This window comes from Aedes aegypti, chromosome 3 (assembly GCF_002204515.2).
Source record: "Aedes aegypti strain LVP_AGWG chromosome 3, AaegL5.0 Primary Assembly, whole genome shotgun sequence".
In the NCBI taxonomy this organism is placed as follows: Eukaryota; Metazoa; Arthropoda; class Insecta; order Diptera; family Culicidae; genus Aedes; species Aedes aegypti.
In genome coordinates this window covers 211,545,700-211,558,690 of record NC_035109.1, presented here as the reverse complement: position 1 = coordinate 211,558,690, position 12,991 = coordinate 211,545,700, and the positions used below count along the sequence as shown (strand labels likewise).

General features: G+C 38.0%; 1 protein-coding gene across 2 annotated transcripts in view; it reads right to left on the bottom strand.

Annotated features, from left to right (window-relative positions):
- LOC5572136 (potassium channel subfamily K member 18) overlaps nt 1-12,991 on the bottom strand; it is a 170,134-nt gene that overhangs the window by 156,330 nt on the left and 813 nt on the right. The gene's annotated exons all lie outside the window — the stretch shown is intronic.

The following is a 12,991-nucleotide window of genomic DNA, read 5'->3' as shown; positions in this document are numbered from 1 at the left end:
TTGTCGATATGAATTCATCAACAACTTCATAAAAGCTCAAAATCACAATTTATTTCATTTGGTAGTGAAAACATGTTTTTTAACCAAAATTATAAGCATTTTTACACCATGCGTGTGTTGTTTACTGTTTTTGGCAGCTTTCTCCTCTCTTTTCTCGCTTCTCACGGACAGAGAAAGTTGCCATTATGAAATTGTGAAATACGTGGTTGTAGCAAGTGTACTGGATATTCGTAACAAATTTAATTGCAAACATAAAAACTGACATCACTTCCAATCAGTGAGAGCGGCGCATTCGAATCATAAACAATGTTGGCTCAGTGAATTCGCGTTCCGGTGCTGTTTTCGAGCACAAATTGATAAATTCAAGTGATTTATTGCTCCCAGGAGCATCGTGCGTGAATAATCAAAGTATTTCAAGTTTCGAATTAGATTTTTGAATTGTTACGATGAGTAGAAATACGATTAAAAGTGAGTTTTAGAACGAGCACCGAAAAGCCAGCAAACAATATCTCGGTGCGTGAAGAAGAAGTGATACGGTAGTGCGTGGTATTTTACAACACAAATCACAGCAATAACTACGTGTTTGCATTCAAAAACTGGTGATTTCTGAAAAACACATTATAGAATGCTTTCAGTTAAGTAACCACCGCTCTACAATAAGGTTAGTAGCTTCAAATAATCATTTTTGTGATCGCTCTCCGAAACACTGAGAGGTGCCATATTAGATGCCATTTTGGTACTGAAAGGGATATGTCCTTAAGGCCAACAGTTACTTCAAAAGCATCTGATAGGCTTAAATAGCTGATATTTGTGAAAATTTCAATTTTTTTACAAAGTCTCTACTGTCAGCTGTTGGGTTTGACGTTAAAAATGTTGATTTCAACTTGTTTAGTATTGTTCATAAGGGACGATTCAAATATGACGTCCATCGTTCGGGATTTATAGACCCCCTCTCCCCCTCTGTCACACTTTTTCCAATACCTAATACATGCACTGTCACACTTTCGTAGACCCCTCCTCTCCTCCAAATGATGGACGTTATATTTCGACGACCCGTTAAGTGAAAGAATGGAACAACATTTTGATTCAAATGCCGAAGCTTGTGTTCACTGTTCATTTTGTCTCATATCTCGAACAGCACGAATAAATCGTATTCAAATGAATAATTTATCAAATAAATTTATGTGCGCTAGTTTTACTAATCTCGAACTAGAGGATCATCATTACTCCCAAGGTATAAAACAAATAAGAAGTCGTTAAAATTTAATTTCAATGGACTGTCATTTTTTGGTAATTTGAATTACACAGTTCAGCGAAACATTTCAACCAAATCGCCTTACACAAAACTTAGTGTTCGTAATTTGAGAAAAAACGGTACTCTAGCTGTATCTTAACAGATTTTGATTACATCAAACAACGATGTCTTTAATGCCATTGCCAAAAACTCTGCACTACAATAGAAAGATACAGCTGTCTTCTCCCATTGAACGGCATTGATTTCGGTATTCACGTTGGTGAAAGCTGTGAATTTCAATTTGAAGGTGCAAAACACATAGCAAAGTGTTCCTCTTCAATCCGATAATCCGGCCCTTTAGCTGCTCTTCGCTTCACACACAACGCCAACGGTTTAGTCATGGATCGGAGACTGCCTCAACACGTGGATCGATTTATATTATGTTTCACTAAACAATTTCCACATTCACCATATCCGGCAGGCAAATGTTTGCTGAGTATCAGTTATCAGAAGGCCGGCTCCAAAGGCACGTTCCCCACCAGTTGGGAGATTTGTGCCATCGCCATATTTGAGCCTATTTCATCATCTACCCGATGGGAGAGGAAAGGGAAGGGAAAGATGGGAGGAAATAGGAATGGGGTCCCTTGAAGAGGGAAGATCGCATAAGCGAAATGAGAGCTTGTAGCTCCATACCACAATGGGTTCGAACAGCGCCCTAAAAAGGGCACTGCAAAACGCATGAGCGTAAAGAGAGCCTATAGCTCATTACCACAGCGGGTTAAGAATAACAGGATGTCCTGAAGATTCAGGCTTCTGTATTCAGTTTCACTTAATAAGTGTTTACCAAGTAATTGGAATCGCATTTGCGCAAAAACTGGACAGTTACATATCAGGTGATACGAAGTTCCATAATCGGAGTCACAACTATCACACACAAATGAGTCAGCACGTTGAATATTTGCCTTGTGATAGTTGAGTCGGCAGTGGCCTGTCAACGCTCTTACCAAGAGACTGCAATTCTGCTTTGACAGATTTGTTAAATACTTCACCACCCTTGGAGATGGCTCAGTAATGTACAATTTTGTTTGACGACATGACTCCAAACTATTCCAATATTGCTTGTGCTGAGTTGCCGCCCAAGAGTTTATCTGAAGCTTCACCCAGCACTTCGAAATTGGAATAGCCGGCTCAGGGCCAATGAAGTCATGCGATGCTCCATCGCGAGCTAGCTCATCAGCCAATTCATTTCCAGCGATGGAAGAATGGCCAAGTAGTTGCCAAAGAGTTGACTGAATTCAGTTCCTCAATTTGAGTTCGACATGCGATAACAAGTTTCGACCTTGAGTTGGCCGAAGCGAGAGCTTTTATAGCAGCCTGACTATCTGAACAGAAGTATATGACTTTACCCATTACGCGCTGTTGAAGTGCTGATTGTACTCCACACATAAGAGCAAATTTTTCCGCCTGAAAAACGGTGCAGTTTCTACCAAGTGAGTAAAACTGATTCAGCCTTAGCTCACGAGAATATACTCCTGCACCAGCTCTACCTTCAAGAAGGGAGCCATCAGTGTAACATACTATATTGTTTGATATACTTCTTTCCAAATAGCCAGACGTCCACTCTTCCCGTGAAGGGAATTGTGTGGTAAATGTCCTGTAAGGAAAGTTACAAGCAATTGTGAGATCACTTGGAGCAAGGACAATTTTGTCCCAATTCACCAAAAGTGGAAACAACGAAGTGTGTGTAGATCTACGATTCACTGGATTTTTCTCCAGTAGATCCAGTACCCATAAACGGTAAGAGCAAGAAAGTGCTTCTTGTTTAAGATATATGTGTAGTGGCACAACGTCGAAAAGGGCCTCGAGCGCTGCTGTGGGAGTTGTAGAGAACGCACCAGACATCGCCATCAAGCACATCCTTTGGAGATGGCCCAATTTTGATTGGATTGTTCTCACTTCGCCCTTTTGCCACCACACAAGACATCCATATGCCAATATTGGTCGAACAACTGTTGTGTAAATCCATTTGATATATTTGGGTTTGAGGCCCCAAGTTTAACCAAGGTTCGCCGGCATTGACCGAAGGCCATGCAAGCTTTTTTGACTCTGAAATCAATGTGAGCTGTCCATAAAAGTTTGGAATCTAGAATGACTCCGACATACTTTACTTGATCAGTCACATCAATCTCAGTGCCAAAAAGACGTAAAGGTCGAATTCCATCGCGGTTTCGTCTTTCCGTAAAAAGAACACTAGATGTTTTATTCGGGTTAACTGAAAGGCCATATTGGCGACACCAACTCTCGACTACCTGAAGAGCACTTTGCATCAGGTCGAATAGGGTGCTTATGCACATGCAAACTTCTTCTTCTTCCTGGCGTTACGTCCCCACTGGGACAAAGCCTGCTTCTCAGCTTAGTGTTCTTATGAGCACTTCCACAGTTATTAACTGAGAGTTTACTATGCCAATGACCATTTTTGCATGTGTATATCGTGTGGCAGGTACGAAGATACTTTATGCCCTGGGAAGTCGAGAAAATTTCCAACCCGAAAAGATCCTCGACCGGTGGGATTCGAACCCACGACCCTCAGCTTGGTCTAGCTGAATAGCTGCGCGTTTACCGCTACGGCTATCTGGGCCCCATGCATGCCCAGATACATGCAAACTATCAGAGCTAGATAGTCGTCGGCAAATCCATAAGTTGGAAAACCGCAATTATTGAGTTGCCTCAATAGCGTATCTGCTACGAAATTCCACAAAAGTGGTGACAAGACTCCCCCTTGGGGGCATCCACAAACACTCAATTTTCGAATCGCTGCTTGACGCAATGTCGAGAAGAGATGTCGGTTTTTGAGCATTTGATGAATCCAATTGGTAATCATTGTAGGTAGCCCATGGTTTCGTGCGGCTTCCAATATGGCATCGAAAGACACGTTATCAAAGGCACCCTCAATATCCAAGAAAACACCCAAGCACGATTGCTTCTAAGCGAATGCTTTCTCGATATCGTATACAACTTTGTGTAAAAGAGTCACAGTGGATTTTCCAGATTGGTAAGCACGTTGATTCACATGAAGAGGCATGTTTGCCAAATAAACATCACGGATGTGATGATCGATAATGCGTTCCAGACATTTCAGAAGAAAAGAGGTCAGACTGATTGGTCTAAAACTCTTCGCTTCCTCATACGACGCACGTCCTCCTTTTGGGATAAACTTTACAGTAATATCACGCCAGGATTTGGGAATGTACCCGGTAGCAAAACTGCTTACAAGTAGCTTTTTCAAAACATGTTTGATAGACTCAAATCCCTTTTGGAGCAGAACAGGATAAATCCCATCCGCTCCTGGAGATTTGAAAGGAGCAAAACTATTAAGTGCCCATTGAATCGATTCAGTAGTTACGATACTGCGAGCCGAGGCCAGAGACTCGTAACTACATGAAAAGACATTTGGTTCATCCGTAGATGCTATGTCCACACATCCGGGGAAGTGTGTATTGAATAAACATTCTAAAACTTCTTCATCGGAAGAAGTAAAGTCACCATTAGGTAAGCGAATTTCGTTCACTTGGAAATCCTTAGATTTTGCAAGAATTTTGTTCAACCGACTGACTTCACTCAAACTGGAAACATTTGTACAAAGGTTTTTCCAGCCGGATCGTTCAGCAGAACGAAGAGCCTTCTTGTAAGCCTTGCGAGCTGACTTGAACGACTCTGATCCAGCTGAACGGCGTCTGTTCCAACTCCTTCTACATTGTTTCCTGAGTCTAGTCAGATCGGAATTCCACCATGGGGTCCCTCTTGTAGTCTTTACAGACCGCAGAGGACATGCTTCTTCAAAAGCTTCCATAATTTAGGATGTTGTAGTATCAACGGCATCATCCAGATCACTTGGATTTTCAATGGACGGAGAATATCCATGAAATTTGGTCGCAACCAATCAAAACTGAGTGTTCGTAATTTGAGAAAAAACGGTACTCTAGCTGTATCTTAACAGATTTTGATTACATCAAACAACGATGTCTTTAATGCCATTGCCAAAAACTCTGCACTACAATAGAAAGATACAGCTGTCTTCTCCCATTGAACGGCATTGATTTCGGTATTCACGTTGGTGAAAGCTGTGAATTTCAATTTGAAGGTGCAAAACACATAGCAAAGTGTTCCTCTTCAATCCGATAATCCGGCCCTTTAGCTGCTCTTCGCTTCACACACAACGCCAACGGTTTAGTCATGGATCGGAGACTGCCTCAACACGTGGATCGATTTATATTATGTTTCACTAAACAATTTCCACATTCGCCATATCCGGCAGGCAAATGTTTGCTGAGTGGTGCTATCGCTCGGATACACACATTTCACAGATAATTCAAATAACGCACTAGGTGGTGGAGCAATTTGCCACACTCAACTGGTTTCGCCTGCCGCCGCCATCGAGAGCAATCCAGCAGATCCTTCAACCGCAACTGAATTGAATGGGTGTAGCCAGGTGGGAGGCTTTCAACTACTTTGTTACGAAGATCAATGAGTAATGACATTTTTCTCGATAATTCTTGAAGTCCAATTAAAAACCATGTTTTTGTCAAAGATATCAACAGCAATCATTCAAAGAATGTTACAGTACCAATAGTAATCTTGATGTTAACATTTCTTTGTCAAAAAAAAATATATTGATAATGCTATTGAAACTTTATTAAATTCCATTGTTGAAGCAAGGGGCATTGCAGTACCAAAATGTGAAGTAAAATTCGAATCCGTGATTATAGACGATGATTTCAAATCCTGTTCTTTCTTAAAAACGTGAGGAAAGGCAATAAAATCGCACTTGCGATCCTGCTATGAAAATTATATGGCAGGATCTGCAAAAAGAAATGAAAAACGTTTCATTCAATCAAGAAACTATTTTTTTCCTTTGTTTAATCATCACATGACTACATCAAAGAGAAACAAAAAAAAATTAACATAAAATCTGTCAATTGGACACTGGCTTTAAGCTCTTTTGAAAATTATCTTAAATTTAGAAAAAAAAAATTCAGGAGCCAATTCTGGCATTGAAAGAGTTAAACGAATTATAACTGACTAATGACGAAAAGCTCAAAAACTTGCTATGCTATTTTAACTTAGGACTCACTAGTTCAATTAAAAATCAAGTTATTCAGGATGTCGAAAGCACTTTCAATCAAGAGTATATCTTCAATTCTTCAAGGACTTAGTTGGAAGAGGTTGAAAAATAAATAAATAAAAATATAAAAGCCCTTGGATTTATTACGTCTTTATCAAGAAACTTCCATAGAGTAGTTTATCGTTCTTGGTTTATATATTTAACATTTGTTTCAGTTGGCATATTTTCATGACAAATGGAAAAATGCTAAGACTGTATCAATTTTAAAACCGGACAAAAATCCAGCAGAAGCTTCCAGCTATTGTCCAATCAGCTTGCTTTCCTCTCAGCAAACTTTTTGAAAAGGTAATGTTAAACAGAATGATAGTTCACATCAACGAAAATTCAATTTTTGCCAATGAATAGATCCGATTCCGACATGGACATTTGACCACTCATCAACTTTCACGTGTAATAAATTTGATTCGTTCCAACAAATCTGAAGACTATTCTACTGGTCTTGCTCTTTCAGACATAGAAAATGCATTCGACAGTCATGAAAAATTTATGGTAAAATTAAAAAACATTATTTTTCCAACGTAAATTGTTATAATAATCCAGAGTTATCTGTTTAATCGTGCACTTCAGGTTAATCATCAGAATTCCAAGTTTGAAAGACTTTCTGTAAGAGCTGGTGTTCCTCAAGGCAGAATTTTGAAACCAATATTATACACTATTTTCACATTTGACTTACCGGAATTGCTTCAAATTTTTTTTTTTTTTTTGCGGACTACACAGGCTTCTCTGGAAAAGGACGAAGCCTGCGTGTCATCTGTACTAGATTTTAAAAAATGATATATGTTCTTCATACTTGCAAAAATGGAAGATTTCTCCTAATGCTTCCAAAACTCAACTAATAATATTCCCACATAAACTGAAAGCTCTTTAGTTGAAACCTTCAAGTAGACATGTTGTCACGATGAGAGGGGTTCCAATAAATTGGTAAGATAAAGTTAAGTATCTAGGGCTCATGCTGAATAAATTCAAAAATTATATTAAGGGCATTCAAGCCAAATGTAACCTCCTCTGATAGAAATCCTAACTTCGCCAATGCTCAACCGGGTGCCGTTCTATGCTTAGGTAATGCTTATGGCGCAGAGGGCATTACACACTTACTTTGAAATTAAACCAATTCTTATCGATTTATGACCCGACAAGTGCGCAATTATTCCAGTACCCACTGGCAGCGTGGTGAATTATTCAATCCCGGTGAATAATGCAAACAGCAGCCAGCGGTCGGTGCTCTTCTATAGTTGGCCTCCGGCGAGGTCAGGCCAAGATTTATCGCCCGGGTTATCGGGAAACAGGGCGATGACGTATTTATCAAGGCCATCGCGCTAATCATCGCAGCATGTAAAACATCACTTGGCACGAGTGGGTGATGACAAATGGTTTTTATAACGCCAGGCGGTCATTTTCCAATGAAAATGGTTGATTGGAGATAAGTTCTGTGAAGCGGAGTTCTAAATACGGATTTGGCAGCGTCAGCTAAAATTGAATGGTTAATCAATATTTCTGGACGTTTCGTATTTTTTGAGAAGTTTTCTTTTAATTCACATTTGTTCAGGCTTCTGTAAGGGGTCGTCCATTAATCACGTAGCCATTTTTTCGAGATCTTAGACCTTCTTCCCCCTTCTTCTTTGTTCATACAATTGACTACGAATAAAATGTTTTCCTAATTTAGTTCAGAAATAAGTTTTTATGTGCTAAAATACGAATCAATAGTTTGCATTACTTTCGTTTCTCAAAAGGTACCTAAAAGGGGGTAACTTTGAAAGTTTTTGGAAGAAAGTATGTATATTTCTTTATTATTTTTTTATTATTTATTATTTTCGGTTTTGGGATAACTTTGATAGAGGGTATATAAACACATATAAATCCACAACTAAAATAGAGAACGTAGATTAGATTTTATTCATCAAAGTACAGATTTTATAGGAAAAAATCACGTATGTAAGTTTCTTAAGATGGAATAAACACGTTATAAATCTAGAGGAATTTGTATAATTTTTTTTTTTGCATAGATATTGATTGATACTTATTAGGGTACGGTTATTTTTCAAAAACTCATAAAACGAAAAATTTGTATGCTCTTCTAAATTCAAATCACATTAAAAAACAAACCTCATAGTTTGAGCCAACAATCTTGAGATTAAGAGGTGGCCTAAGCGGCTTACAGGTAAATTTTTAAGTTATAAAATATGATCTACAGTGAAGTCTTTGCAACATTGTTGTTTTCCTAATTGTATTGGAAAAAATGGCGTTATTCTCTTCAAAATTAAATTTATGAAAGGCATTAGTATATCAAGACTAATCTTAGTTTGAAGTAGTTTTCTCAAATGTTCTCCTCATTTTACAAAAACTATACAATTTTATTTAACCATGACTTCAACAATACTCAACCGATTCTAAATCTTTAAACATACGTTCACAGTCAATTTTGAAGTTGTTGTCAAACTGTGCAGAAAACATATTTAATTGATAAATGGCTTTGATTTGCACTACCTACACTATTATGGTAACCTAATCACGATAATTAGTCACAATGTTCCACATGTAATTAGAATGCATTTGTCCCGTAACAGTGTGTGATTCATGATAAAGTAGCCACTGTTGTTATTCAACAAAAACAAGAAATGTTAATAAAAAAAATAATATATCTTTAGAATATTAAAGTTTTTGTCGAAAATTACAAAATGTGTATACCTTATACTTCTTGGCATTACGTCCTCACTGTGACAGAGCCTGCTTCGCAGCTTAGTGTTCTTATGAGCTCTTCCACAGTTATTAACTGAGAGCTTTCTTTGCCAAAGTTTCCATTTTCGAACACAGAAAAAAAGTCGTTCTCGTATCCGTGAACAGCAGGCGTGAACTCGTCAACAAGCAATAATACACCGTGAACAAGATCATGTATACGAGAACGTTCATGGTAGTTCACGGTGTATTTTTGACAGTTTACGTTTTCCAGAAAAAAAGCTTTGAGCGTGTATCGTGTGGCTAGTACGATGATACACAATGCTTAGGGAAGTCAAGGAAGTTTCCTGGACCGACCGGGAATCGGACCCAAACACAATCAATATGGCTTTGCTTTGTAGCCGTGAACTCTAACTACTCGGCTAAGGAAAGCCAGTATTGATATTAACGATACATTCCCTTAAATTTGTGATTCTTCGTCGAAAAAATGTGTCTTTCGACAGTTTTTGTCGAACTGACGCCAAAAAGCTCATAAAGTTATTTCACAATTTTAAAATGCAGCCAAATTATTTTTCAAAGCATGGTAAAATACTTGGAATCGGTTGAGTTTCCATGAAGTTATAGTCAAACAAAGTTGATAATTTTTTGTAATATAAGGAAAAACTTGAAGAAACTACGTTTCGCATAGATTAGTTTTGGCTAGATGAATTTGCTATTCAACGAATTTTTCATAATTTCTATCTTCTTCAATCTTGAAAAGAATGCTAAGAGTTTCAAAATTGGTAAGAGATTAACAATGTTAGAAAAATTTCCCTGTAGGTCATTTAATATATTCAAAGTGCTCTTAAGGTAGTCGAGAGTTGGTGTCGCCAATATGGCCTTTCGATTAACCCAAATAAAACATCTATTGTTCTTTTTACAGAAAGACGAAACTGCGATGGAATTCGACCTTTACGTCTTTTTGGCACTGATATTAATGTGACTGATTAAGTAAAGTATGTCGGAGTCATTCTTGATTACAAACTTTTAGGAACACCTCATATTGATTTCGGAGTTAAAAAAGCTTGAATAGCCTTCGGCGAACCTTTGATAAAACTTGAGGCCTAAATCCCAAGTATATCAAATGGATTTACACAACAGTTGTTCGACCAATATTGGCATATGGATGTTTCATGTTGTTGGCAAATGAGCGACGTGAAATTCTCTACAACTCCCACAGCAGCGCCCGAGGCCCGTTTTGACGTTGCACCACTACACATACATCTTAAACAAGAAGAACTTTCTTGCTCTTACCGGGTACTGGATCTACTGAAGGAAAATCCAGTAAATCGTAGATCTACACACACTTCGTTGTTTCCACTTTTGGTGAATTGGGACAAAATTGGTGAATTGGGACAAGTGATCTCACAATTGCTTGTCACTTTCCTTACAGGACATTTACCACACAATTCCCTTCACGGGAAGAGTGGACGTCGGGCTATTTGGAAAGAAGTATATCAAGCAATATAGTATGTTACACTGATGGCTCCCTTCTTGAAGGTAGAGCTGGTGCAGGAGTATATTCTCGTGACCTAAGGCTGAATCAGTTTTACTCACTTGGTAGAAACTGCACCGCTTTTCAGGCGGAATTATTTGCTCTTATGTGTGGAGTGCAATCAGTACTTCAGCAGCGCGTAATGGGTAAAGTCATTTACTTCTGTTCAGATAGTCAGGCTGCTATAAAAGCTCTCGCTTCGGCCAACTCAAGGTCGAAGCTTGTTATCGCATGTCGAACTCAAATTGAGGAACTGAATTCAGTCAACTCTGTAAACCTTGTATGGGTACCTGGCCATTCTTCCATCGCTGGAAATGAATTGGCTGATGAGCTAGCTCGCGATGGAGCATCGCAAGACTTCATTGACCCTGTGCCAGCTATCCTAATTTCAAAGTGCTGGGTGAAGCTTCAGATAAATTATTGGGTGAAAACTCAACACAAGCAATATTGAAATAATTTTGAGTCATGTCGTCGAACAAAATTGTATATTACTGAGCCATCTCCAAGGGTGATGAAGTATTCATCAAATCTGTCAAAGCATAATTGCAGTCTCTTGGTCAGAGCGTTGACAGCCCACTGCCGACTCAACTATCACATGGCATATATTCAGTGCTGACCCATATGTGTGTGATAGTTGTGACTCCGATTATGGAACTTGGTATCTCCTGATATGTAACTGTCCAGTTTTGGCGCAAATGCGATTCCAATTTCTTGGTAAACACTAATTAAGTGAAACTGAATTCAGAAGCCTGAGTCTTCAGGACATTCTGTTATTCTTAACCCGCTATAGGCTCCCTTTACGCTCATGAGTTGCAGTGCCCTTTTTAGGGCGCTGTTCGAACCCATAGTGGTATGGAGCTACATGCTTCTTCGCTTATGCGATTTTCCCTCTACAAAGGACCCCACTCCTATTTCCCATCCCTTTGCTCGTGCAGTCCCTCCTCCTGATACCTGATACGGAATGTTTGTAGAACTTGAAAGGGTCCACAACTTCAAAAAAGTTGGGAAGCACTGTTTAAAAGCTATAAATTAACTGTTCTGAAACTATTTCAAATTTTTGGTGGTCCTAAAACAGAATCATTTTTTTTTTTAATATCGTTTTGAAATCATATGCTTTCACCAAATATTCTGCTGGAAGTCATTGATGATTCAGAAAGTGTCTCAGAGTTTCAAAATGTTCTTCTCGGAAGCCTTGACCAACGCTATTGGTACCAATTGGGTAGATCTTGAATATTTTTTTAAAACGCTCTTAAAGTGTTGCTTGAATTATTTCAGGTCAAATTTCAAGAGAAATTTCTCAATGTTAAATTATTCACTAAAGAAAGTTACAAATATTTTATATGGAATATGGAAGACTCCAATAGTAACACTGTGGAACACGTTTTTGTCTCCAGCATCAAACTACATCCATCTGTCTAATTAAGGATTGCTGAATCCATTGCATTTTTAAAAATATCATGGCACGTCTAATTTTTAGATATGAATATTTTAGCCAACTTACATGCAAGTTTGACAGGTTGTATGGAAATTTATTTGCCTGATTCGCCACAGAATTCGATCGACGTGTGTATAACAATACTTATCAAGTTCATAATAATTTCAATGCTGAAAAGTTACTTTTTGATGGTTTAGAAATGTATAGTATTTTGTCATATAAGAGAAACCGAAAAATTTTGTATGGAGACTGCAAGCATGTTGAAAAAATTTAGTCTAAATTTAATCATGCGATTTCAACCAAATTATATCTGAAATGAAAGTTAAAGAGCAATTTTGCACGCTTAGTGGATTTCATCACAAAAAGTTTGATAAATCGTACTCTAAATTTTATGTAAACATCAATTAAATCAGTGTTTTATACAACTTCGGCCAACTACATATAGCTAAAAAATGGTGTCGTGCTAGAACATTGGATTGAGCATCCCCAAATCTACTAGAGACACATAATTTGATCCTTGAGACACGCAAATATGTCATTTTTGTTGCGATCTGTAATGGGTAGACAAAACCTGATGTATGAGTATATTGGAGGAGTGCAATCAAGTGGTGGTATTGACTACCACCACCAATTGGCGTGTCGCTTAAAACAAACGTCGAAAGGTTTTTTTTTTAATTTAATTTGTTAATTAATGAAATATTTCTAATATATTGTGAATCAGTATTTTAAGGCCTTTGAATAAATAAAATCACCAATATTGTCAGACAAATTACAGCCAAATGATTGTATGAGAATATACTGGACAATCCGAAATATATCTTGAATGATGGACGAGTTTATTAGTTTAAAAAAAGCTTGGGTCGAATAACATCCAGAGATCTCTGAATCATAGATTTTTTATCGTCAACTTATCTATTTATGCCAGTTGACATG